This window comes from Leopardus geoffroyi, chromosome A1 (assembly GCF_018350155.1).
Source record: "Leopardus geoffroyi isolate Oge1 chromosome A1, O.geoffroyi_Oge1_pat1.0, whole genome shotgun sequence".
NCBI lineage: Eukaryota > Metazoa > Chordata > Mammalia > Carnivora > Felidae > Leopardus > Leopardus geoffroyi.
Genome location: NC_059326.1, coordinates 147950321 through 147978272, shown reverse-complemented (window position 1 = coordinate 147978272; position 27952 = coordinate 147950321). Strand labels below are relative to the sequence as shown.

Below are 27952 nucleotides of genomic sequence, written 5' to 3'. Positions count from 1 at the left end.
ATGTTACATCCCATATCGTCCCACAGTTCTTAGAATTTGGTCTGGCTTCTCTTACCTTTTTCTTTCTTTCTTTCTTTCTTTCTTTCTTTCTTTCTTTCTTTCTTTCTTTCTTTTTCTTGCATTTCAGTTTTTGAAGTTTTCACAGACATATTTCCCTGATCACTAACTGTTTTTAATGTTTATTACTTATTTTTGTGTGTGAGAGAGAGAGACAGAGAGAGAGAGAACCAACTGGTGAGGGGCAGAGAGAGAGAGGGACACAGAACCCCCAGCAACTGTCAGCACAGAGCCCAATGCAGGGCTTGAACTCAGACCCGTGAGATCATGACCTGAGTCTAACTGAGCCACCCAGGTGCCCTCATGATCACTTACTTGTGTCTAAGTCATTTTCAGTTTACTGATAAGCCCATCAAAGGCATTCTTCATTTTTATAATAGTGTTTTTTATTTGTACCATTTCCGTTTTATTTTTTCTTAGATTGTCTATTTCTCTGTTTATTTTGCCTATCTATTCTAGTGTCTCTTCTTTTCCACTACAGCCCCTAACATATTAGTTATAATTATTTAAAATTCCCTGAGTGATAATTCCATACCATTATGATTCTAATGCTTGCGTCATCTCTTTAGACTATAATTTTTCTCGGTTTATGACACATCTTCTAATCTGTTTGTTGAAAGCCAAACATGATTTGTCAGGTAACAGAAACTGATAAATCAACCTTTAGTAAAAGAGTTTATGTTAGTTTTCATAGGAATTGGATAGTGTTTAATGTTGTCTGAGGCCGTAGGGATCGGAAACTTCACATAGGGTCCTTATTCTGATCCACCGATTGTGTTTAGATTTCACTAACCACTTCCCCTTAAATAGTCTGTGTGCCTTATGGCTCTTTCAGCTGTGATCTTTTGTTATTTTACTGGAAACATGTTGATGTGGTAATAAAGTGTACAAGAGGATGAGCATATAATCACATGACAAAATGTCAGTCTCTTGGTGTGCCTCTGTCTCTGGGCATGACTTTCACAAGTCTTTCTTGGGTTTTTTCCTCCCCTTAGGTGAGACAGGAAGGCCAGAGTGACTGGACTTATAAAAATCTTATTCTTAGGTGTAATAAAACTGTATTCTTTTTTCCCTGGAGAGTAAGTCTTTTCAATGGAGAATAACTTGGCTGTAATTTTAAAGGGGTGATTTTACATTCCCCTTGCCGGATCTATAAGGGAACTTTTCTCTGATCTTCAACATGAGAACATGATAGTGTTTCTAGAAGTGAAACCCATGAAAGTGGGGGCCCCCCTAAGACTGAACTCCCAGAAGTTTTTCACTCTCATACTAGTTCACATTCAACCACTGGCAGGTTGTCAAAATTAACATTTAAGTTTTCCTACCAATTTATGGCTCCAAAATTTCTGTTCCATTAAAGTTGATTTCATTTGTGATTCTCTGAAGTTTGTCTCTCTAAATTAGGGGATAGCAGTTTGCTATATACATTTATCAGATATATACAAGAAAGGTGTTGACATTCTTTTTGTTCAGCTTTTTTACTTGTTGTAAGCGCAGGAGTGATGACTTCAAAGCTCTTACATATCAAAGCTGAAACCCACCTCCTCATAATTCCCTTTTAGGTGTTTCGTCTTGTACTTTCTTTTCTTTAAGTTATTTATTTATTTATTTATTTATTTATTTATTTATTTAGAGCAGGGCAGGGACAGAGAGAGAAGGAGACAATCCTAAGCAGGGTCCACACTGTCAGTGTGGAGTCCAACATGGAGCTTGAACTCACGAACCGTGAGATCATTACCTGAGTCGAAATCAAGTCAGATGCTTAACTGACTGAGCCACCTAGGCGCCCCTGTTTTGTACTTTCTTGACAAATTTTTTTTCAGAGAAATCTACAATTTTATTTCGTGAAAAGATTTTCTCTCTTTGTATAATATTAAATTTATTTTAGTTTGGATTCCACCAGAGGATGCCGCTGAGAAAGCATTTGTGTCCAAATAGTTTATCTGGAAAATGACTTCAGAAACTCTGGTAATAGAGAAGGAAATTGGTATGGAAGGGAGAAAAACCAAAAAAACATCCATTTGTGACTGGGATAACCACGTGGTCAATTGGGATTCAACCCCACTGTGAGTAACTGTACAATAAACTTCTGAATTTTCCCACCAAGGGGTGTAATATTTACATACCAATCTGGGTCCTTTACTGCCTTAGGTTTGCTCCTAGGACCCTAAGACCCCTGATGTTTGACCTGTTCCATCGACTAATGAAAATATTTTAACAGCTAGAGAACATCTTCATGCAGAAAGACAACATGGTTATAAAGTTTGTGTGAAATCATTAGGGAGGTGTAAAATCAATACTAGAATTCAGTTACAGATACTTTCACTAGCATTTCAAAATTGTCCCTTTACAACTTAGAGTGTATTTAACATGGATTTGAGGGGATCTGAGTATTAAAAAAAGATTTGACTCTAAATGACTTTTGTTGCCTCACCCGGTCTTATCACTCTGCCCTATCATAGTAATACTTAATTTAAAAATAATATTTTGAGTATTTACTTATGCATGCAGAAAAGTTCCAGAAATGTTCAATCTATATATTCTTTTTCTTTTATTGTTAACAGTTTCAGTTATGTCACTCACCCTCCAACACCATGTCTTTGGCAGAAACAATAATGAAAGTATCAAAAATCAAAATATAACTGTGTGAGATTGGCACTCATTTTCATTCCTTCATTTATTAAACAAATGTTATTAATAAGCACTTGCAGATAAAATAGGTACTCTTCTTTAAACTGGAGGAAGAAGGGCGCCTGAGTGGCTCAGTTGGTTAAGCATGTAACTCTTGATTTCAGCTCAGGTCACCATCTCACTGTTTGTCAGTTCAAGCCTTAAATCAGGCTCTGTGCTGACAACATGGAGCCTGTTTGGGATTCTTTGTCTTCTTCTCTCTCTGCCCCTCTCCTGCTCATTATCCTCTCTCTGTCAAAATAAATAAACAGACATTAAAAAAATAAACTAGAGAAAGAAAATTGAACAATAAAAAGAAAATATTAGCCATTGTGAAGCTTATATTCTAGGGATGCTATGTTTACCCTTTTAGAGTTCTGAAATGTCACCATAATTATTTTAGATATCACTCTTCATTCATTTTGTTCATCATTCCAGGCTTGTGTGTGTGTGTGTGTGTGTGTGTGTGTGTGTGCATGTGAACTTGGGTGTGTGTGTGTGTGTGTGTGTGTGTGTGTGTGTGCATGTGAACTTGGCTCTATCTTCAACAAAGAGACATTTCTATGTATTTTTCCTATGTGAATAAGAATTTCTACATCAATTTTCATTTCAATTTTTCCTATATTTTCTCTTTTATATCCTGTATTCTAGGAAAATGTTAAACTACATCATCCTGTTTAAGATTAACTTTTCAAATGCAAGAAAACATCTGTAACTTTTTTTCTATTTTCCTTAACAATGCAGTGATGGTTACACAACATTACAAGTGTATTTAATGCCCCTGAATTGTACTTATTAGTGGTTAAAATAATACATTTTATCTTATGTATATTTCACTACAATAAAAAGTAAAAAAAAAAGTTGTCATAATGTACACAACATTCTACAACTTGCATAACCTTAAGGAGCTGTATCTTGTATTTGCTATAAATAGATAGAAGAAACTCATATCTTTATTCCATTATTGCATATTATGGGTGCAGTATAATTCAGTCAATCATTACCTGTTGATAGATATTCAGACCACTTCATTATTTGCAACCACAGTAAAAAATAGGTATTTTTTATTTCTGTGGTTTATATTCCTTAGATATTGACTGTACAAATCTCATTCAAGTACTGTAAGCCACTAGGTCATACTTGCATATTTTAGACAGACGTGGGGCAGGTATATTAGGTCAAAATTTAGAGTTCTCTATTAGGCATTACCTAAATTAAACTTAAAATCAGTAAGGATGGGGTTAAATCAGTAGAGTAGGCTATTATACTTGAATCTGCAGAAGTAATTTATAGTACTTATAATTATGGCCATAAAATCTAGAATGAACTGAGGCTTATGAAAAACTAAGGACAGTAGCTAATATCGTTTTAAATGGAATAGGATGCCTTACAAAGTGGCATGTTCCTTGTCCTTGGAAGTATTCAATCAAAGTTTAACTGGACACCTGTCAGGAGTATTTTAGAAAAATTGTTACATTATATTAGATACTGAAATATCTGTCCTCTAAGATCCCGTTCATTCCTAAGATTCTGAAGTCTAACAATTAATATAAAATTGAGAACACCTGTTAGTCATTTCTTACTGTATTAGATTCACACTCCTGTAGACAATGACTTTTTTAACATATGACTATTTTAATTTTACTGTATTGTAGTTATATAAATTTAGCAAGGCCTCATGTCCATAAAGTTTTCAAGACTAACATACTGAATTGTAAATGTATTGGAATAAACTTCATGACTTCTAGGAAAATTTCACAGAACCTACTCATATATATGCAACTCATATATGTGCAGTTGTGACATCAGAGTGAAATTATGGGCGGAGACATGAGGCAGTTTCCAGTTTCACATCTTTGGCAGAAAGAATCAATAATCAAACTATATTACAGAATCAAGTATCACAGTAAAACATGAGATTGGCACTCATTCTTTTAATTCATTTTTAAACAAACATTAATGAAGCCTATATAGAAAACAAATACTCTTCTAATTAAATTCTGTGATTTGTAGTCTACCACAATACCTGTGGGATATTGGACAGGAATTTAACCTATCTAAGTCTCAGATCCTTTGTTAGGTGGAAGTAAAAATATCTATTTTATTGAGTTCTTAGAAATAAAAATAGATGCTTTCTGTGACTCACTTTACAGTGTAATAGTATGTATTGTAAGTAGCAGCTGATATTATTTTTGGTACATAAATAGGATTTCAAGTGATGATTTCTGCACAATAAAAAAAACCTCATATTTCAAGTAATCAATTAAAGAACAAATTGAAATATGTAAGATACACTCTGGAAAGAAAGAGTAACATATTAGGTAAAAAAAAAAAAATCCATGGAGAAAGCTATCTACTCTACATTTTTAAGATGATAAAATTTACTTAAGAATCTCCTTAGGACCTCACAGTTTATTTGACTCTTATTTTTTTTAAGTAAATCTTTCCTTTACCACATTGTGTGTAAAGTAGACATTTAAAAATATAGTTTGAGAGGACTAGTAACTAGGCTGGCCCAATAACATCACAACAAGAGATATCTAGGGAAATATTCTTTTAAAAAAGGACATCATATCTAGGTATTCTATGGTTTCAGGCAGCCATCACTACTTTTTTAGTGGCTCTGCCTTTTCATTCCTCTGAGATTTTCCTATCATATGTCTTTTGTTTACTTTTGCTTATGCATATTTCACCACCCTCCCTTAAAAAAACTGCTTTCATTAGCAGAATTAAAATATTTGAGCTTTCTTTAACGTTTTGTCTGCTGAATAACATTTAATAGTAATCTATTGAGAACCTCCAGTGAGAAACATTTTTTTCCTGACAGAAAAAGATCAATTTTACTTGAATATTCAGGTGCTGATTGATTCTGATAAAGATATGGGAAAGTGTCTGATAATACTGACAAGAATCATAGAAATAATTTTAATAATAGTTACCTTTCCTTGACTCATTTTTAACTGCCAGAAACTATATTAAGGACCTTATCTGTATAATTCCAATGAAAATCTCTAACTTCTATGTAATCTGTACTTTATAACGAGAAATATTCTAAGTAGCAAATGTAAATTGTTTGGCCTTGTTTACCCAACCAGTAAGAGCTATAGTTGTGATACGAGCCTAGATTTGTCTGACTAGAAAACTCATGATTTTAAGAAAGTTTCAAGAGTAATTGAAGTATGATAAAGTGATAATCTTAGGGGTTATATGGGATAAAGGGGAAATAAAATAATGTAAAAGCACTCTTTGGATCACACATCTAAAACCTTGTGCTAAACCAGTTTTATTTTATTTTCTGTCAAAGTTGTACTCAGAGATTATTCTGTAGGATTTATTTAGAATTTTACATGAAAATTTACCATCAGGTTCATACTTATGTAGTCTTTGGATTGAAAAATTCTAAGCTGAGTTTGAATTCAGTGACTCAATTGTTTTTATATTTATAATATTTGTATATTAATGTTTTATTGAGATGTAAACTAAAGAGCTTGGATAAACAATACTTTTTTTTTCTATTTTTTTATTTGTATTTCTTAGAGGTCACAAGTGGGAGAGAGGGACAGAGGGAGACAGAGAAAGAGTCTTAAGCAGGTTTCATGCTCAGCATGGAGCCTGATGTGGGGCTCCATCCCATGACCATTGTGTCACGGCCTGATCTGAAATGAAGCATCAGTTGCTCAACTAACTGAGCCACCCACGTGACCCAGCAATACCTTATTTTGATATTAGTACATAATTGTTTTTATATTTTTGTAAATTATGAATTATTTTACATACAGTTTTTCATTTACTACAGACCTTTTTTAATGAGTTTTACTCTAATTACCTTTATGCTTACATAGGAATGGGCCATCTAGTTAGAACTAAAAAAGAACATTCAAATAAATCTGCATATAACCATCAAACTAAGCAGAAGTAGATAATGATCTGAAGAAAGTAAGAAAAAGTTTCTATGTTCAATTTTTTTCTTTGATTAAAAGTTTTATAAAATGAAAAAAGACTTGGGGCGCCTGGGTGGCGCAGTCGGTTAAGCGTCCGACTTCAGCCAGGTCACGATCTCGCGGTCCGTGAGTTCGAGCCCCGCGTCGGGCTCTGGGCTGATGGCTCAGAGCCTGGAGCCTGTTTCCGATTCTGTGTCTCCCTCTCTCTCTGCCCCTCCCCCGTTCATGCTCTGTCTCTCTCTGTCCCAAAAATAAATAAACGTTGAAAAAAAAAATTAAAAAAAAAAAATGAAAAAAGACTTATAAAATACTTTTAATTTGTATTCCAAACCCTACCTAAGCTATTGTTAGAGTTCTGTTGCTTTAATTCCACTAGCAACTGGGAAGCTTATTAATGTATTTAATGTCTTTCAATTTTGTAGCCATATTTACTTAACAGGAATTCCTTCATCATTCTCTTTCATTTTCATGTAAAAGTCATACTTTTTATAAATACTACATATTCTAGTAGCTCAGTAAACTAATGATGTCCATTCCCACAGGTAACAAAATAAAATTTCCACAAAACCATGCAATTCATTCTAAGACCTCAGAAACATCGTTTTGTTGACAGTTTTGATATCTATGTCCAAATATATAATATAGCATTGACTCTTTGCCAGTTTTATTTCCTAAGGAGGCAAAGTGCTTAGAATATAATATATACAGCGGGTATTCAACAAATATTTGTTGAAGACATGAAATTTCTTTTTTATTTCCTCCTTTTATTCATTAGTAATACATTTTTGAATTTCCATTTGTTAACCAGACATTTTGTTAATTACTTTGAATACATAAGAAGTTTAAGTGTAAAATGTTGTCATAATATAAATCCTTGTTTAGATATTGTTACCCTATTCATTAGGTAGACTGTGCTGGGATGCTTCCTGGGTCTGAAGAGTTAAAAATGTTTAGTTTATAATGACCTGCTTCACATCCCAATTGTTGCTTATCTGTGAAATCACGTGATACGCTTCTGAAGGAAGATAATTATTCAAAGCTATATTTCACAAAAAGTTACACATTCAGAAACAGAGTGTTCTTAAATTGCAAAGTTATAAAACTAAGTTAAAAATTACTCAGTTTCCAACTATCTGGACGGGTAAAGCTCATTAGATTTTTGATAGAATTTTATTCATCTACAAGTTATAAGTAAAAGTAACCCGTCTGTCTACAATGCTTCATGTACCAAAGACTTGTAATTTATCGTGTTTCCTGATCCCTCAAGGAAAGAAGAGATTTTAATAAGAAGCTGTGTTAAGTTCAAGCCATTAATGTCATATATTATTTAGCTCCAACTATCATAATGGTGTCTATGAACTTTCTTTGCTCATTATTTTTATGCTTGCTTTAACATAGCAAGCAGCTTGTCCTCTCATCCTGTCAGATCCACAGAGCTATGCACTGTTGGTCTGAGTACTTGACAGAGAGCTGTCAAGAACTCTTAAGACCCTTTTCCCGATTCATTTTGGTGTCAGGCTCTAAAGGAAGTTCTTAAGAAAAGACAGCCTATCCCTGATTTGGGGGCAAAAGGGAAGATCAGTTATAATATCTTCTGGGCTCAAAATACTCAAGTGTAAATGCTGTGCCATTTAGTTAGGACACTTTATATTGTGCTATGCTGGTTCCAGACAGCTGTGTTTAATAGAGATAAAAATAAATACAGCAGTCAGTTCCACACTTCTTTCCCCTGGAAGGTGAACACAATTTTGAAACAGGTAAAATTAAGAATAAAAAGCATGTTCTTCCAAAGAGATAAAGTGATATCTCACTCAGTCAAGAATTTGACACAAGTTAGAGGTGAAAACACTCATGTAAAGTAAGAACATCTTGAATTTGCAGTTGAACTAGCTGTATAATCATGGGCTAATGCCAAGCTCTCTGAAACTTTGCTTCCCTTGTAAACATGAATCTTAAAACAATAAATAACTTATATGACCATTGTAAAACAAGGTATTAAGAAAAAGGTCTTGTGACCAAGATGGTGCTAATATTTCTTTCAGGTTGACTAAACTTTAGACAGACTTCTTCCAGATTTTATCTAAGCCCTAACCTCCCTTTCTTTAGATCATTTACTTTAGAAAACTTGTCATTGTGAATTCTTCCTCTGCCCTTTTCAGATATAAAAAATAATTTTAAAGCCTTTTGCCAGATTTACTATCCAGGATTGTCTTAAGGATCAGAGGCCATTCCCTTGAAATGTAATCATTAAGGAAGACAGGCCCTGGGTCTCTGAGGGAGAGTAGGAGCCTGGCATCAGGGGGTGCCTTGCCCTAAATTTTAAAATGATCTCCTTTCATACAGATATGAAAGTTTACTTTTCCTTTGTGTAGGCAAATTAGTAAATACAAATGGCCTATGTTCCCCCTCTTTCTCACCCTCTTTTCAGTTCTTAAAAACTCTCTAGCTCTTTGTTTCAGGAGAATTGAGTTTAAAAGGTAGCTGTCCTCTGTCCTCTCTCCTCTGTAGCAAGAGCCTCTACCTGTTTAACTTCATCAGTCTCTTGTTGCTTTGACACATGCTAACACTCTCTTTGTGTTTACCATGAATACCACAGCATTCACCTTTGATGATTATCCTTTTTTGCTGAAAAATGACCCAAAGGCTGAGTAAAACATTAATATTGCTTGGGGAATCCTTTCTCAGCATATCTCCCTGAATACAATGTGATTCAGACAGCTCTCATTCTGCACACTGAAACTGAAAATCCTACTCTTACTGGCACATTTTTCCTAGTAATATTTGTTCATTTTTTAATTATTAAATCCTCTCCTTGCCTACAATGTTTCCAGAAGCAACAATAAAATATCATTAATTAAAAATGAAAAAAGTGATAAATTTGCACGATAAAATCTTGCAGTAATAGGAAATAGTATTAAAAAGGGAATAAAACCCTCTAGACTATATACCAGGGAAACTATTTCAAATAGGGTGATTTTTTCATAAACATAGTTTCATGCTTAATCATGAATATAAATTTCTTTTAAATAAATTGGAAATTTGGGAATATGTTGTGAATACTTTGTAATTTTTAGAACAATTTATGTTTCTATAAAGAATGAAATGAAAATGTTCTAACATTTAATGTGAACACATATAGGTATTTTAAATAGACATATACACACACCCACACACTCAATTTCACTCTCTTAAAATTTATCTATTTATAGTTATTTATTTTATTTTATTTTTATTTGCTTATATATATAATTTGTTGTCAAGTTAGCTAACATACAGTGTATATACAGTGTGCTCTTGATTTCGGGTCTAGAGTCCCATGATTCATCACTTACATACAACACCCACTGCTCATCCCAACAAGTGCCCTTCTCAGTGCCCATCACCCATTTCCCCCCCTCCCCAACCCTCTATCAACTCTCAGTTCTCTATCTTTAAGAGTCTCTTAGGGTTTATCTCCCTCTCTGTTTGAAACTATTTTTCCCTTTCCCTTCCCCCATGGTCTTCTGTTAAGTTTCTCAAGTTCCACACACGTGAAAACATAAAATATCTGTCCTTCTCTGACTGACTTATTTCACTCAGCATAATACCCTCCAGTTCCATCCACGTTGTTGCAAATGGCAGGATTTCATTCTTTCTCATTGCCAAGTAATATTCCATTGTGTATATAAACCACATCTTTGTCCATTCATCAGTTGATGGACAATTCAGCTCTTTCCATAATTTGGCTATTGTTGAAAGTGCTGCTATAAACATTGGGGTACATGTGCCCCTATGAATCAGCACTCCTGTATTCTTTCGGTAAATTCCTAGTAGTACTATTGCTGGGTCTTAGGGTAGTTTTATTTTTAATTTTTTGAGGAACCGCCACACTTTTCCAGAGTGGCTGCACCAGTTTGCATTCCCACCAACAGTGCAAGAGTGTTCTCATCTCTCCACATTCTTACCAAAATCTGTTGTTGCCTGAGTTGCTAATTTTAGCCACTTTGACTGGTTTGAGGTGGTATCTCTGTGGTTTTGATTTGTATTTCCATTTTGATGAGTGATGTTGACCATCTTTTCAAGTGTCTGTTTGCCATCTGGATGTCTTCTTTAGAAAAGTGTCTATTCGTGTCTTCTGCCCATTTCTTCACTGGATTGTTTTTTGGTTGCTGAGTTTGGTAAGTTCTGTATAGATTTGGGATACTAACCCTTTTTCTGATATGTCATTTGCAAGTATCTTCTTCCATTCCACTGGTTGCCTTTTAGTTTTGTTGATTGTTTCCTTTGCAGTCCAGAAGCTTTTTGTCTGGAGAGGTCCCAATATTTCAGTTTTGCTTTTATTTTCCTTGCCTCTGGAAATGTGTTAAGTAAGAAGTTGCTGTGGCTGAGGTCAAAGAGGTTGTTGCCTGCTTTATCCTGTAGGATTTTGATGGTTTCCTGTCTCACATTTAGTTCTTCCATCTATTTTGAGTTTATTTTTGTGCATGGTGTAAGAAAGTGATCTAGGTTCATTCTTCTGCATGTAGTCCAGTTCTCCCAGCACTATTTATTGAAGAGACTGTCTTTTTTCCTTTGGATGCTCTTTCCTGGTTTGTCACAGACTAGTTAGCCCTACATTTGTGGGTCCAATTCTGGGTTCTCTATTCTATTACATTGGTCTATGTATCTGTTCTTGTGCCAGTACCATACTGTTTTGATGATTACAGCCTTGTAGTAGAGGCTAAAGTCCGGGACTGTGATGCCTCCCACTTTGGTTTTCTTTTTCAACATAACTTTGGCTATTTGGGGTCTTTTTTGGTCATATATCACACATCTGATATTACTACTGAAATAAGTGTCTCAGTTAAGAATTTAACAGCACTAATGAACATATTGTGTCTCTTCTATTTTCAACTATCCCCAAACACACACCTCTTATGGACTCTCACTGCACAGATCGAAAGTGAGGGAATAGAGGAAGATTTGCCATGGGAATGGACATCAAAAGAAAGCCAGAATAGCAATATTTATATCAGACAAACTAGTTTTTAAACCAAAGACTGTAACAGGAAATGAATAAGGTCACTATATCATCATAAAGGAGACAATCTAACAAAAAGATCCAGCAATTATAAATATTTATGCATCCAACATGGAGGCACCCAAATATATAAAACAATAACAAATATTAAAATACTTAATGTTAATAATATAGTAATAGTAGGAGACTGTAACAAAACAAATACATCAATGGACAAATAATCTAAATAGAAGATCAACAAGGAAACAATGGCTTTGAATGACACACTAGACCAGATGGACTGAACTGATATATTCAGAACATTCCATCCGAAAATAGCAGAATACACATTCTTTTCAAGTGTGTATTGAAACACTATTCTGGGACATTCTCCAGAATAGATCACATAGTAGAACACAAATCAGACCTCAACAAGTACAAATGACTGAGATCATACCATGCATATTTTCTGACCACAATTCTATGAACAACCACAAGAAAAATTTTGAAAGATCACAAATACATGGAGTTTAAATAACATGCTACTGAATGAGGAATGGGTCAACCAGGAAATAAAAGAAAAAAACTTTTAGAAAATACATGGAAACAAATGAAAATGAGACAATGATAATCCAAAACCTTTCAGATGCAGCAAAAGTGTGCCTAAGAGAGAAGTATATAGCAATACAGATCTGCCACAAGAAGCAAGAAAAAGTTCAAATAACCTAACCTTACACCTAAATGAGCTAGGAAAAGAACAACAAACAAGGCCTAAAGACAGAAGAAGGAAGGAAATAATAAAGATTAGAGCGAAATAAATGATGTAGAAACAAGCAACAACAACAACAAAAACAGTAGAACAGATCAAAGAAACCATGAGGTGGTTCTTTGAAAATAATATTAAAATTGATAAACCTCTAGCCAGATCTATCAAACAGAAATGAAAAAGGAAAAAAAAATAAAATCACAAATAAGAGAGGATAAATAACAACAAACACCACAGTAGTACAAACAATTATAAGAGAAAACTATGAAAAACTATGTGCCAACAAATTGGGCAACCTGGAAAAAAATGGATAAATTACCAGAAACTATATATATATAAACTACTAAAAGTGAAATAGGTAGAAATAGAAAACTTAAACAGACCTAAAACCATCAAAGAAATTGAACCAATAATCAAAAATCACCCAACAAACAAAGGTACAGGGTCAGATGGCTTCACAGGAGAATTCTACCAAACATTTAATGAAAAGTTAATACCTATTCTTCTCAAACTATTCCAAAAAATGGAAATGGAAGAAAAGTGCCAAATTCATTCTATGAGGCCAGCATTACCCTGATACCAAGAAGCAGAAAAGGACTTCACTAAAAGGAACTATAGGCCAATATCCCTGATGAACTTGGATGCAGAAATTCTCAACAAAATACTACCAAATTGAATCTAAAACTACATTAAAAACATCATTCATCACAAGCAACTAGGATTTATTCTTGTGCTGCAAGGGTGGTTCAATATTCATAAATCAATCAACATGATCTAGCACATTAATAAAAGAAGAGAACAATATTATCCTCTCCATAAATGCAAAAAAAATTGACAAAATACAACATCCATTCATGATAAAAACTGTCAACGAAGTAGGGATAGAGGGAACATACCTCCAACATCATAAAAACCGTATATGAAAAATCCACACTTAATATCATTACCAATAGGAACAAAACTGAGAAATTTTCCTCTGTGGTCAGGAAAACAACAAGGCTGTACAGTCTCACCACTTTTATTCAACACAATACTCAAAGACCTAGACTCAGCAATCAGTCAACACAAAGAAATAAAAGGCATACAGATTGGCAAGGAAGAAGTGAAACTTTCACTACTTGCAGATGACATTACTCTATGTAGAAAACCTGGAAGACTCCACCAAAAAAAAAAAAAAATTGCTAGAACTGATACATGAATTCAGTAATGTCTCAGGATACAAAATCAGGATACAGAAATCTGTCGCATTTCTATACACCTATAATGAAGCAACAGAAAGATAAATCAAGGAATCAATCCCATTTGCAATTGCACAAGAAATCATAAGATATCTAGGAATAAACTAAGAGGTAGAAGATCTATACTCTGAAAACTATAGATTGCTGATAAAAGAAATTCAAGAGGACACAAATAAATGGAAAGACATTCCATGCTCATGCATTTGGAGAACACATACTGTTAAAATGCCTATATTACCCTAAGTAATCTATATATTTAATGCAATCTCTATAAAAATACCATCAGCATTTTTCAGACCTAGAAAAACAATCCTAAATTCGTATGAAACTACAGAAAACCCCTAGTAGACAAAGCCATCTTGTAAAAGAAAAGCAAACTAGGGGCACCATAATTCCAGACTTCAAGTTCTATTATGAATATGTAGTGATCAAGGCAGTGTAGTACTGGCACAAAAATAGACACACAGATGAATGGAACAGAATAGAAAACCCAGAAATAAACCTGCAACTATATGATCAATTAATCTTCAACAAAACAGGAAATAATATCCAATGGAAAAAAAAGACAGTCTCTTCAACAAATGGTAGTGGGAAAACTGGAGTGACATGCAAAAGAAAGAAGCTGGACCAGTTCCTTACACCATACATAAAAATAAACTCAAAATGGATGAAATCCCTAAATGTGAGATAGGAAACCATCAAAATTCTAGAAGAGAATACAGGCAGTAACCTCGTTGACATCAGTCATAGCAACTTCTTACAGGTATGTCTCCTGAGGCAAGGGAAACAAAAGCAAAATAAACTATTGGGACTTCATCAAAAGAAAAAATTTCTAGACATGAAGCAAACAATTAAGAAAACTAAAAGGCAACCTATGGAACAGGAGAAGATATTTCCATAGACATATCTGAGAAAGTGTTGGTATCCAAAGTTTATAGAGAACTTCTCAAACGCAATAACCAAAAAACAAATAGTCCAGTAAATAAATGGGCAGAAGATATATGTATAGACATTTTTTCAAGGAAAACATACAGATGACCAATGGATACATGAAAAGATGCTCAGTGTCACTCATCATCAGGGAAATGCAAATCAAAACTACAGTGACGTATTACCTCACACCAGTCAGAATGGCTAAAATTAACAACATAGTAAAAAACAGATGTTGAAGATGATGTGAGAAAGGGGAGCCCTTTTGCACTATTGGTGGGAAAACAAACTGATGCAGTAATCTGGAAAACAGTATGGAGGTTGCTCAAAAAGTTAAAAATAACTACCCTATGATTCAGCAATTGCACTACTAGGTATTTACCCAGAGAATCCACAAATTCTAAATCGAAGGGATACATGCACCCTGATTTATAGCAGCATTATCAACAATAGCCAAGTTGTGGAAGGAGCTCAAATGTCCACTGACTGATGAATGGATAAAGAAGAGGTGGTGTGTGGGTATGTGTATAAATATATATCACTTCTTCTTTATCCATGTATCTATCGATCTATATCCATCTGTCTATCTATAGATATACATATAGATAAATACAGATTAGATACAGATGATATAGACTAGATATAGAATGAAGTCTTGCCTGTGCATTGACATGGATAGAGCTAGAAAGTATTATGCTAAGCAAAATAAGTCAGAGAAAGAGAAATACCATATGATTTCACTCATGTGGAATTTAGGAAACAAAAGAGATGAACATGGGGGGGAGAGAAGAGAGGAAAACCAAGAAACAGTCTTAACTGTAGAGAACAAACTGATGGTTTCCAGAAGGGAGGTGGCAGGGGAATGGGTTAAATAGCTGATGGTCAAAAAGTAGGGACTTGTGATGAGCAGTGGTGATGATTGTATTTAAGTATGGAATCACTAAATTCTACATCTATAACAAAATTAAAACAAATAAACTCAGGAAAACTCCTAGTGGCAGAGAATATGATGATTGTGATATGTATAGTTATTTGTTTCTTTGTTTAAATCCAAAGAACAAAGAGAAGGCAGCAAAATTTTGTCAGATTTTTGTTTTGAAAAGATCTTTCGGCTGCATATGAAGATCAGAATTATAGGAGCTACGATGTTAAAAGACCAGTTTTGGATGCTGTCACAGTAGTCCAAATGAGAAGTGATGTTTGTGAGTATGTTAGTAGTAAATACAGGGGAAAAAAAGGATGTGGGTTTGAGAAATATTTAGTAGATAACACTAACCAGTGCAGCAGTGCATTGAATATAGGAGTGGCTTACAGGGAGAGGTGAAAGAATGACACCAAATTTGTGTATGTTTGTGGATTATGGTGCTATCTTCTGGAGTAGGAAACACTGCATAAGGGTCAGATTTGTTCACTTTCATGAGTTAGAAGATGTACTGAAACATATAAAAATTATCGAGAAGCATGTTACTATTGTCTTGTACTAAGGAGTTCTAATTACTGCATTTTTTCCATTGAATGTAAATGCTTCATTTTGTTTAGAATTTCTTCATTGCTGGACAGTTAAACTCTGTTCAACTTTTCATTAAAATAGATAATGCTACGATTGGACATCTTGGTGCCATTAGCTTGTTCCTTGTTTCAGATTATTTATTAGAATGAACATACTAGAAATAGAAGTCCTGGGTCAATGAGTACTAAAACTATTTTTGCACTTAGTGAATATTGCCAACTAATTTTCCAAAATACTGTAATTACTTGTACTGCCCCTATCAAAACATACATATACAAGCTTAATTTCACCCGTGTACTCATGACAAGTTCAATAAACCACACATCCACTCCATCATGAAGTCTCTTTTAAAGAAGAAAATAAACCTCTCCACATCCCACATAAGGCTAGCCTTCTGAGATTTCTAAGTGTTTTATATTTCTTTTCTCAGATTGATTGAGAGTAATAGTGTCTCTGCTTTCAGAGAAAACTCTTTTGTCAGGATGGCCTCAACACTCTAGCACTACTAAGCAATTAGACTAAAGCGAACAGACACAAAAATAATACTTTACTCAAAGTCTAGGTCATCATTTTACTTAATTATTAATCTTATTCAAAGCAATATTTCCCCTTTAAAAATGATGATTGATGAAACTAAACATTTAAATCAGGATAATTCATAAGGAATATTGTATATATAATATATGTGTATAAAATTGTATGTATCATATATGTGTGTGCATATAAGATTCTGTGTATTAGAAGAACAGAAAATATGTGTGTGTCTGTAGGTGTATCTATATATGTATATATTTTCTCCTGTTGTATGATACTGTACCACTCTCTAAAGGCAAATAGTGTTAACATTTTTTTAACCTTTCAGATGTTATTTATTTATTTATTTGTTTCTTTGTTTGTTTTTGGCTATACAATTTTATTAACACAAAGATATCATACTATGTCTACTATTTGGTGACCTGCCTTCTTTTCTCATTTCAAATAATGTTTGGTATATGATATTTACATATCATTATATGTGGGACTTCTTTTTGTTTTCAAATGAATGCAAAATTTTCCCTTTGTCTAGATGTCCGTAGTTTTTTTTGTGTCAGTTTTTATCACTGGATATTTAGAGTGTTTCCATTTGTTTTTCCTTTTTTAAAAAAGTGACACCATGCCCATCTTTTTTTCATAGTCATTTACACACTTGTCTAAATACAAAAGTGAAATTGCTGAGTCTATATATATATATACACACATTAAAATTTTGGTTATATATTTATATATAGCATTCTGGTAGGAAAGTTGTATCAACTAAATTCTCATTTATTTATTTACAACCGATAATCGATTTATTAAAAAGGTTGATTTAAACATCTGTATTGGTGACTTCAGTGTTGACTCCTGGCTCAGTACTGATGGAAACAATCTGCTTAAGGTCTCAAAAGGACTGTGCGAATCAATGCGTTGCATATGGATCCTCATTTGAGAAAGATCCCAGGTCTTAGAACCATCACCACAGGGTTTTCTTGTAGTGATTCTCAGAGTCACCATGGGCATCAGCCTGTCCTTTCACTTTGAGATGTTTTTCCTTTGTGCCTCTGATCAAGTCAGCACATACTCTTTCTAAAGGCTTTATGTTGCTGCTAGGTAGATTAATTCTCATTTGATGAATCGCCACCTATGGTTCCACGGGTGGCTTCCCGGAGTCTTGAAAAGCTGTGGCTGAGTGGTGGTTTCCTGATTAACTTGTTCTTCGCAGAAAGGGAATGGAGCTGAGTCAGGAACAGGAGCGGGTCATCTAGAACTCTGCTGTAGCTGCAACCGCAAGTTCCTCAGAGAGTTAAATTCTCATATTAAATTGTGAGTATACATAGTGGTATGCTGATGAATGCTTAACGAGTGGGTCTCTGGCTTAAAAAAACAAAAACAAAAACAAGCAAAAAAACCGAAACCACAAAACTGTCTTTATTGATAGTGATTGACAAACTCCGCGACAAAAATTCTCCAGCCAACACCAGTTTCATACTAACTACCTGAACAATGTTACTGAAATTAGAGTTGTGCAGAAATGAACAAATCAGCTCTCCTGAGCTGGGAAACCTGTCTGGAGTACACCACTCATTGTGCTTCCTCACAATCACTTAACTATGGTGCTATCCAACATTTAAGCATTTTCCATTTTGTAGATTAGCAGAGGTACTTGTTTTTAGTAAGTGAATAGTTTTTCATAAGTTAATTGGGCGTTTTCATGGTAGCTATATGTCCATGTTCTCTGCTTCATTTCCATAGGCTTGTTCATCTTTCTGTAATTAATTTGAACCACTTATTTCTGTAAAAGGAAAGCATTCCTTTTTTTTAAGTTGCTAATATTTGTCTTAGTTGTCATTTATCTTTTAACTTTCATTATGATTTTTTATTTATGTGCTGCAGAGCTTTTAATTTTTATAAAGTCAGATGCATTATCTTTTAGGCGTTCAGATTTGTAATAATTAGAAATTAGTACATGGATAAATTAATTAATGTATTTGGAGGTCAGTTTTCTTACCTGTCAAGTATAAATTGATGGCTATATTTCTTCCCACCTCAAACAGTATATAATCCTTTAAAACACTTCTACTTTGGTATCTTTAACCTAACCTGGGTTATTTCTCTGAGAATCAAGTCTTACAGAGAAAATTTTCACTCAGCAAAATAATCCACCATTCACTAGTAATTTACTTGAGAACAAACCTTCGTTTGTATCTTATTCCTATTTCTTGCCAAATGTGTGGAAATTTCCTAACCAAATGACTAGGTTCTTTCTTAAAGTGAGAGCAGGACCCGTCTTGTAGTTTTTTGTGGGGAGTGGGGGGAATGTCTTCTAGTGGGAGATGGGTTATTCCTCGTGGATATTGTTTCTCATGTTCAGTAAGAATTTCTACTTATGAAATCTCACTGCATAATCCTTATATAGTATATTCTGTAACTTTCCCCTTAACTTTCCTACACTTTTTTTTGAAGGACAAGTGAAAGACAAGGAGAGATATAAACACAAGCAACTTTCAAATTGTGATTTCTTATCAGTTGTAGATGAGCTGTTTTAAGTAATATAGATATAATACCAGTGATTTTTTTTGTTTATCTTCAAATTCATCCTCCATTTTTCTACCATGATATCAGGTTCAAAGGACCTTAGATGCAAGATACTGGACTAGATTACACCACATAAATAAGATACAGCCATACCAGAAAAATAGTGTGAATGTGTGTGTGTGTGTGTGTGTGTGTGTGTGTGTGTGTGTGTGTGTATAATTTAGCTGCAATCTCTTCTTAACTCAGAAACTGGTTGTATTTAATATGCTGCTCATAATTATATATATACATATATATACAAATATACATATATATACAAATATAAACATATATGTATGTGTATATATGCATATATGTACATATAATATACGTATGTATATATGCATATATACACATATATACATATGTATATATATGCACATACATACATATATATACATATGTATATATATGCACATATATACATATATACATATGTATATATGTGCATATGTATACATATATATAATTATAAATATATTTAGTTATTTAAATATATGATTGTTAGGATATCTGACAACTTTATAAGTTTCTATTTAACACATTAAGAATCTAAAAGAAAAAAAATATTAAAAGGAATGGTAAGGAACATAATGGGGATCTAGGGAAATTAAGGAGCAGTGGTTGGAAGAGGTCTTCCCTCTTATCTCTTCTGTTACTATCCTCAGTGTTGCTGCTCGAGGTTATCAAGGACTGCAGTTAGAGAAAATGAATGAAGAGATTTATTGACAATAAGAGATGGAGGAATACAAGTCAAGTCCTTTGCATATTCATTTTATCTCAAAGCTCTGAACTGGTAGCAGGTAGCTGCAGTATACCAGAATAGTGATATATTTCTTTCTTTTTTCTTTTTTCCTCCTCCTGTCTCTCTTCTCTCTCTCTGCTCTTCTTTTAGCACATCAGATACACATTCTAATTAACTGGCATTATAGCAGGGTAGGAAGGAAGAATGAGACTAGTGTATATGTGATGGGTGTAGAGTGAGAAACTGATTCTGACAGGGCGAGGAATTGTAGTAATTAGGAAAAAGCTGAGCAACAAATCGAGATTCTGCAAAACAGAAGGGGGACAAGAGAAATTGCTCTTCCTCTGTAGTACATGAAAGCAAGTGTTTCCAACTGCTTTTTGAAGTTTTTTTTAACAACAGTTTTAGATGTATAGTACAACTGAAAGGAAGGTACAGAGGTTTCTCATATTCCTCCTGCCCCTACACATGCATATCTTTCCTCATCATCAGCATCCCCTATGAGAGTGATACCTTTGTTACAATTGATAAACGGACACTGACCCATCATAATCCCAAGTCCAAAGTTTACATTAGGGTTCGCACCTGGTATTGTGCATGCTGTAGGTACACACAAATGTACAATGACTTGTGTCCCTCACTAAAGTGTCATACAGTGTATTTTCACTGCCCTGAAAATCCTCCATGCTCTACCAATTCATCCTCCCTACCTCAGTCCCTAGAAACCAGTGATCTTATTACTGCTTCCATAGTTTTGCCTTTTTGAGAATGTCATATAATTGGAATCATATAGTTTGTAGCCTTTTTAGGTTGGCTTTTCATTTAGTTATGTACATTTAAGTTTCCTCCACGTCTTTGCATGGCTTGATAGCTCATTTCTTCTTAGTGCTAAGTAAAAATTCATTTTCTGATGCACCGCAGTTTATTTATCCTTTCACATATTGAAGGACATCTTGGTTGCTTCCAGGTTTTGGCAATCATGAATAAAGATGCTGTAAACATCCACATGCAGGCTTTTGTGTGGATATAAGTTTCCAACTACTTTGGGTAAGTTCCAAGGGGTGTAATTGCTGGATCATTTGGTAAGAGCATGTTTCGTTTAGTAAGAAGCCACCAAACTGTTCTCTAAAGTGTCATGCTATTTTGCATTCCCACCAGCAATGAATGAGAGCTCTTGTTGCTCCGCATCCTGGCCAGGTTTTGGTGTTGTCAGTTTGCTGGATTTGGGCCATTGAATAGCTATGTAGCCAAAGACTTTTACATGTTCCAAAAAATCTGACTAAAACTTGTTAATGGCATTGATAAAACAAGTGTGTACTTTGTACTTTTACTTTAAACCAAACTCGTGGGTTTTTTGTTGTTATTGTTGTTTTGGTTTTTTTGGTCCACAATATCAGTATGTTACTGAATGGAGTAAATTTATAAAAGTTAGAATCTTAAAAGCTTTAAATCCAACTTTTATTGTTTCTTAACAAATTCAGGAATCTCCTCTAAAAATTCTTTAAAAAATCTTTTTTAGTGTTTTTATTATTTATCTTTGAGAGACAGAAAGAGACAGAGTGTGATCAGGGAAGGCAAGAGAGAGGAGACACAGAATCTGAAACAGGCTCCAGGATCTGAGCTGTCAGCACAGAGCCCGAGACAGGGCTTGAACTCACGAACCACGACCTGAGCCAAAGTCAGACACTTAACTCACTGGGCCACCCAGGCGCCCCTCCTCTAAAAAAAAAATCTTAAAAGTCAGTTGTGCAGACACTGATAGCCTAAGTTTATCCATGAGATACCTTCTCTGTAGGGGTCTTTCTCTCAGTAGCAGCAAAGACAATAAAGCAAGTGTTTGAGCATAAAGGCTCTAGGTAGATTGTTTTGCTTCTGCTAGCAGGATCTTAGGCAGGCATTGGACATACTTCATATCTCAGACTCCTCACTCCTGAAATGAACAAAATAATAGAGTATTTTAATAGAGTATTTTCTGAACCAGATAATCCATGTTAAGTGATTGGGATATGCTGATACCTACCTAAGTCTTAGTAAATTTCAGTTATCATTGTTAACTATGTATAGAAAATGTAATTTATTGAACTTTCGCTTGAAGTGGAACATTTAAAATGTTTCTACTTGAGACACACCTGGGTGGCTCAGTGGTTAAGCAACTGTCTCATGATTTTGGTTTAGGTCACAATCTCATGGTTGGTGAGTTGAGACCCACATCAGCCTCTGTGCTGACAGTGTGAGGCTGCTTGGGATTCTGTCTCTCTCATTATCTTTCTGATGCTCCTGTTCTCTCTCTCTCTCTCTCTCTCTCTCTCTCTCAAAATAAATAAATAAATAAATAAACTTAAAAATAAAAATGAAACCTAAAATGTTTCCACTTCATGTCCAACTAATTCCCCTTAAGATTGTCCTGCTTTGTTAACAAAGAGAGGAAAGGAGATCTGTGTAGTAGATCATGATTATATCACTACCTTTCTCTTTTATCCCTGTCCCAAATTTAAATAATAAAGTGTCCACTTTATTCATTACCAATAGCTACACCCTTGATTTATATGCATGTATATCAAAGTAGAAGTTGCTTCCAACCTGTTCCCCAGTACTGGATTATCTTGGGGCCATTGGTGAAATGTAATGAATACAGAAGTCAATGCAATAATATCATGCCCAAAGTTAAACCTACAGTGCAAAATCAAGTTCCTCCCACTTCTTGCCTCCTAGTCTGTTGTCTTCCCATCATTATAACAAATTCCACTTAAAAAGTAAGGAAGAACTGGGGCGCCTGAGTGGCTCAGTCAGTTAAGTGCCTAACTTGAGCTCAGGTCGTGATCTCACAGTCCGTGAGTTCGAGCCCCGTGTTGGGCTTTGTGCTGACAGCTCAGAGCCTGGAGCCCACTTCAGATTCTGTGGCTCCCTCTCTCTCTGCGCCCCTCCCCTTCCCACACTGTGTATCTCTGTCTCTCTCAAAAAAAAAAAAAACATAATTTTTTTTTTTTAAAAATAGGGGGAACTATTATGAAGAAAAATCATCAGGAATAAAATATCCATGATTTTCAAGATAGTACAATCTCATTTTGTTGATTTTTAGTTTTTCTTATGTTTCTCATAGTTTCTCATTCCATGGTCCCCAATGATAGTTCATACTAGTTGATAAAGCAGCATTTAAAATGTGACACCAGTGGCTCAGAGCACTGCACACAGCTGGTGCCAGGGGCAATGCTAGGAGGTAAGGATCGCCATACAAACAGCCAATCAACATCAATACATAATATTTTTGGTGATTGAGATATTGGTCAATCATAAATAGCAAATATGGGGAAAACAGCTTTAATGCTAACTGTGCCAAGTATCTATGGGTGTCTTCATTGTGATATGAAGAACCCAGAAGAGAGTGAGGCATTTCCAAGTGCCTTTCATCTCCTCTGGTAGGAACAACAGCTTATCTTAGTTACTGACATAACTGATGACTACATTTGGCAAAAATATAATCATATATCATTATGATCATTTTCTCATTGGCCACATATTACTAACTGTATAGTTCTTAGCTCCTCTTGGAAATTCTTCATGTAAACTAACAGAGAAAATATGTAGAAAAATCCTTTCAATGTATTCACTTGTCATTAACTGCTAAGATTTAGTTTAAAATTACAAATACAAAAATTGCAGCTTTCTGTTTTTAAAAGTAAGCAGATCCAAACTTTGTCTAGTGAATCAGAAGACCTCTAAGAGTGAACAACTGACATTTTGTTAAAGTTGTAAAGAATCTGACATGGTAAATAATTGAAATACTTGACTTTTTTCTTAGGAATTATCAGAGCTACATATTTATTAGACTTTTGTACTGTATGTATGTACATATATATAGATGAACATATATTCAGTAAAATCTTGGATTGTGAGGAACTCGTTCTGTGAGTGTTCCAAATACAAGCAAACATTTCTAATAAATTTTAACTTGATAAATGAGTGATGTCTTGCCATATGAGTAGTATGTGATGCCAAAAATCACATGATCACAATTGAGCTAATGGTTCTTGAAATTCACTTTAATATACAAGCGTTTGGATTACAAGCACATTTCTGGAAAGAATTATGCTCACAAACCAAGGTTTTACTATATATGTTCCTATCCTTCTTTCTTTGTAGCAGAATTTAAGGGCTCAACTTTGTGACTTTACTTCTCTAAAGGAGACACCTTTCAATCTATCCTTTGAATTTCTTCTTCTTCCAGAAGTTACTGTGGTTTGTAATGATGGTTGCCCAAACCTTTCCTTGGTTGCCCTCAAAGATAGACATAAAGGATCCATTCATGTTAAGTACTTTGCTGTTTTTTCCAGTGGAAAAACTAATGGATGTTCTAATAAACAACAGTGAAAGCACAAACATCATAAATAACAATGTCAAAATAATGAAAGAATACTACCACATAACCTGATCACTTAAGAACAAGTTTATGCATACTTTCTTATTTTTCTTCTGTAATAGAGGGTTTTAAATTTGAGTTCTGTGCCTACCATAACAATGTTCCCTCAGAACTTTGACATCAAAGAACATAACTGACTGAAGCCAACAGTGCTGGGCTTCATCTACCTAAGATTCCCCTGCCCGCCACAAACACATTTCCTTCCTTCCCTCTCTTTCACCAGGTCAGTGCTACTTGCAGTGGGATAGCTTTCCCGGCACCACCTCCCTCTTGCCCTTTTAATTTGATCACATAGGCATTTTCCCTAATACATCTTTTAGTGTTTTCTTTTGTTTCCATATTGAAGTCTGTTTGTCAGAAGACCTGAATTTACATAAGCCTCATGAGAATTTATTCTCATTCCATCGCGCGCGCGCGCACACACACACACACACACACACACACACACACTATGCTCTTTTAGATAAATATGTGGAAAGAGTAAAAATGAAAAACCTACTAATATGATGTTTTCATGGAAATAAATAATATTTAACCTGAAATAGTCTCAGAAATAGAGATACTGGTTATACATTTATATTAAATATTCTAGTAAATGTTTGTATTTGTTGAGTTTTTGAGATCATAAATATCTTGGCAAGTTGTATTTTGAAAAGGTTTATTAACATGTAGTTGATAATTTCATAGCAATCTTTATAAAACCTGAATGCACATAACAAGAGACATAGAACAACTTGTCCTTGTCTTTAGGAAATGTGCACAAAGTTCTTAAGTTAAGAGGAGAAGATTAAAAGTGCCCCTAGAAATTGCAGGTTCCACTATCGTGGGTTCTATCTTTGTTCTGTCACTCCTGCTACCTTAACTAATCCACACTATTTTTTCAAATAAACTTTGGTTTCTTATCTGAGCCATGAACTGTTTGGAAACAGGAAGAGAAGCGAAAGTTGAAAAACCACAGTAAAGTGATATCCTATCAGGAAGGTTTAAAACCACTCTACCTTCTGTTTCAATTACCAGTGACAAGCTAGGCATAAAACATGTCATAGAAAATGTCACTTGCTGGATTAATTTGTCTCACCTCTTGAAAAACAACAATCCATATCAGGATTCTTATATTTGTTGCTTAGACAAAATACAAATCCAGTTGTTCTAGTCCAAGCATATTTATAATCCTCAAATAAAAATGTTAATGGACAACAAGTTATGGCAGTTTCTGTGAAGTTAAGAAAAAAAGAAAAGGAGCAATTTGTGTAATGATCCAATCACTTTAGACCATGATAAATAAATCATAATATTTTCTATGAAACTCTAGGCTTCTAAAATGTATAGGAATTCCCCTCAGATTATGGAAAATGCAGCAATGGTGGCTTAGCAAGTAATTGCAAACAGAAGAACTAGAATGAAGAGTTGGAAAAATCCAGAATTTGAGATATATATCTGGAGGATTAATCCAAATTTCATTGGAGTGGAGTGAAAGTTCATGAAGAGTGTTTTTTTTTTGAAATAATATTGAAAAACTACAGCTAAGTATGGCTGACAGGATATACTGAATGTCACAATAAAGAGTGTTTCCCATTCAGGAGGAGGTATATACTAATGATGCCCAAAGAAGGGGACATTCTCATGGAATTCACTATTGTTGAATGTTTCTGATAGGTCAAGAGGAAAAAGACTGATGAGAGAGATTAGATTCAGTGATTAACAATACCATTTATTATTTACCCACATCAATAATTTTAGCAAGTACTTCACCTTCATTCACCTCATTTAACGATCATAATAACCATATGAGTTGAATACTCTCATATACGTTTTGGTGGTGAAAAACAACAACTTAGTGAGATCAAGCAACATTTTTAGTCCTTGGTTAAATAGGAGGATCTGGATTCAAATACACATCTTTAGGACTGCAAAGCCCATTTCTTAACCACTGCAGTGTTCCACAGAATTTGTGACTCTTCACATAATTTTCATAAGTTAATTAAGTAGTTAAGAAGTAGGTAAGTAGTCAACAAATAAAGCAACCAGGTAAGAACTTCTTTTGAGAGGGTTTGGGGTTAATAAGGAAAAGCCTGAGAGCTTGAGAGAGTAACCAGATCAACGGTGTCAGTTGTTGTTGTTCACAGAGTGGTATGCATCTCTCAGGTCTCCAGCCTTAGTAGTTTTGGGCACTTTGCCCATTTAAGGTGTGATCCCAAACCCCCTGCCAATGTGCCTTTTCTTTATCTTTGTTCCTTAACCAGGGCATCCTCATCTTTTATCAGAAATGGAGGGATGGGGTTTTATATGTTCCTTATTATACAATTTCAGGTAATGCAATTTAGGGCAAGGTGCATTGATTTTCTTCCTTTTAAAGGGTATCACAGTGAAGTAGGGTTGGAGTTTTTTTTGGGGGGGGGTACATGTTGCTTTTGAATAGAATCCTAAGATCTACTGTCAAACGCAGATTTTTAGCAACTAAGAAGCAATAAAACTGAAAGGAAACCTCTTCTGAAGCAAACTCATGAGAAAGAGGCAGAATTTGAGGAAGAAACTGGAGATTACAGGGGAGAATGTCCAGTGGGGATGTTAAGACAAAGGCCAAAAGTGTGGAAACTAAAATCCATAATCTGTCATGGTTTCCTGTGAGTAGTAAGTGTTTACACTAAGCCAGGTGTTGTAGGCACAGAGTAGGTAAACTGGCAGCACTGATACAGTTTGGGGTTGCCTCACATCCAGCTCTCCTAAAGCCCAGCAAAGAGAGAACCTCCAACAACCAGTAAAGGAAGATTCAGGAAGGACTGGAGCCATTATTGCTTTCATCGTTGCTCTTGCTTCTCTGCCAAAGAATCCAGAACATAAAGCTATAAAATATATTTTGAAAAACAACCATTTTTTTTCAAACTTAATAGGGTAGAAGAGAGATGCATTAGGTAAGGAAATATGATGTTATTTTTAAAAACTTTATATCTTAAAACAAGAAAACTATTTTTACCGAATAGTCCAGTGCCCTTGCCCTGATAGGAGATCTCCTTCAAGTGATGACTGACAGACCTGGATGTTGTCTGTGGCTTTGCCAATTCAATACATAATAAGAGAGAGCTGGCTGCTGTCTGTGGCTTTGCCACCTTCGATATGTAGCTTCCAAGGTTGCCATACTCCTCTGCCTGAAACTGCAAAAGGGAAAAGCATGAATGATGATGCACAAAAGATTTTTATGGGTATGGCCGAAAAGTGCTTTGTTTTACTCTTACAGTCTTTTGGCTAATATGGCACACATAAGTGCAAAGGAGGCCGGGAAGTATGGCCAAAACGAAGGGAATGAATTTGGTGATAAGCTGTCAGTCTTTACCACAAAGGCGGGGGGGATTGTTGTAAGGTTGTAAGTAGTAGTTTCTAATCTTTATTTTAAGCAAAAACTGTTTTTTTGAATTAATAGAAGATATTAATTCAGCTTTTTTTTTTTGCAAAAGAAAAAAAAAACAAATTACAAGTTGTTATGGAGTATATCAAGCCAAACTATTCTGCACATTGATTTGAAAGTTTGTCTTAGTTCTTGATTTTTTGCATTTCTAAAGTTTATTAAGATTTTGAATGGACATAGACAAGAGCAGGGAAATAGAAACTA

General features: G+C 34.7%; 1 long non-coding RNA gene across 2 annotated transcripts in view; it reads left to right on the top strand.

Moving 5' to 3' along the window:
- Positions 1-27952, top strand: part of LOC123607990 — a 184047-nt gene that overhangs the window by 80924 nt on the left and 75171 nt on the right. The window contains exon 5 of one of the 2 annotated variants that reach the window (XR_006717026.1): positions 6570-6663. The exons of the other annotated variant lie outside the window; for it this stretch is intronic. This is a non-coding gene — a long non-coding RNA (uncharacterized LOC123607990). The remainder of the gene's footprint in view (positions 1-6569; positions 6664-27952) is intronic. 2 annotated transcript variants of the gene reach the window in all.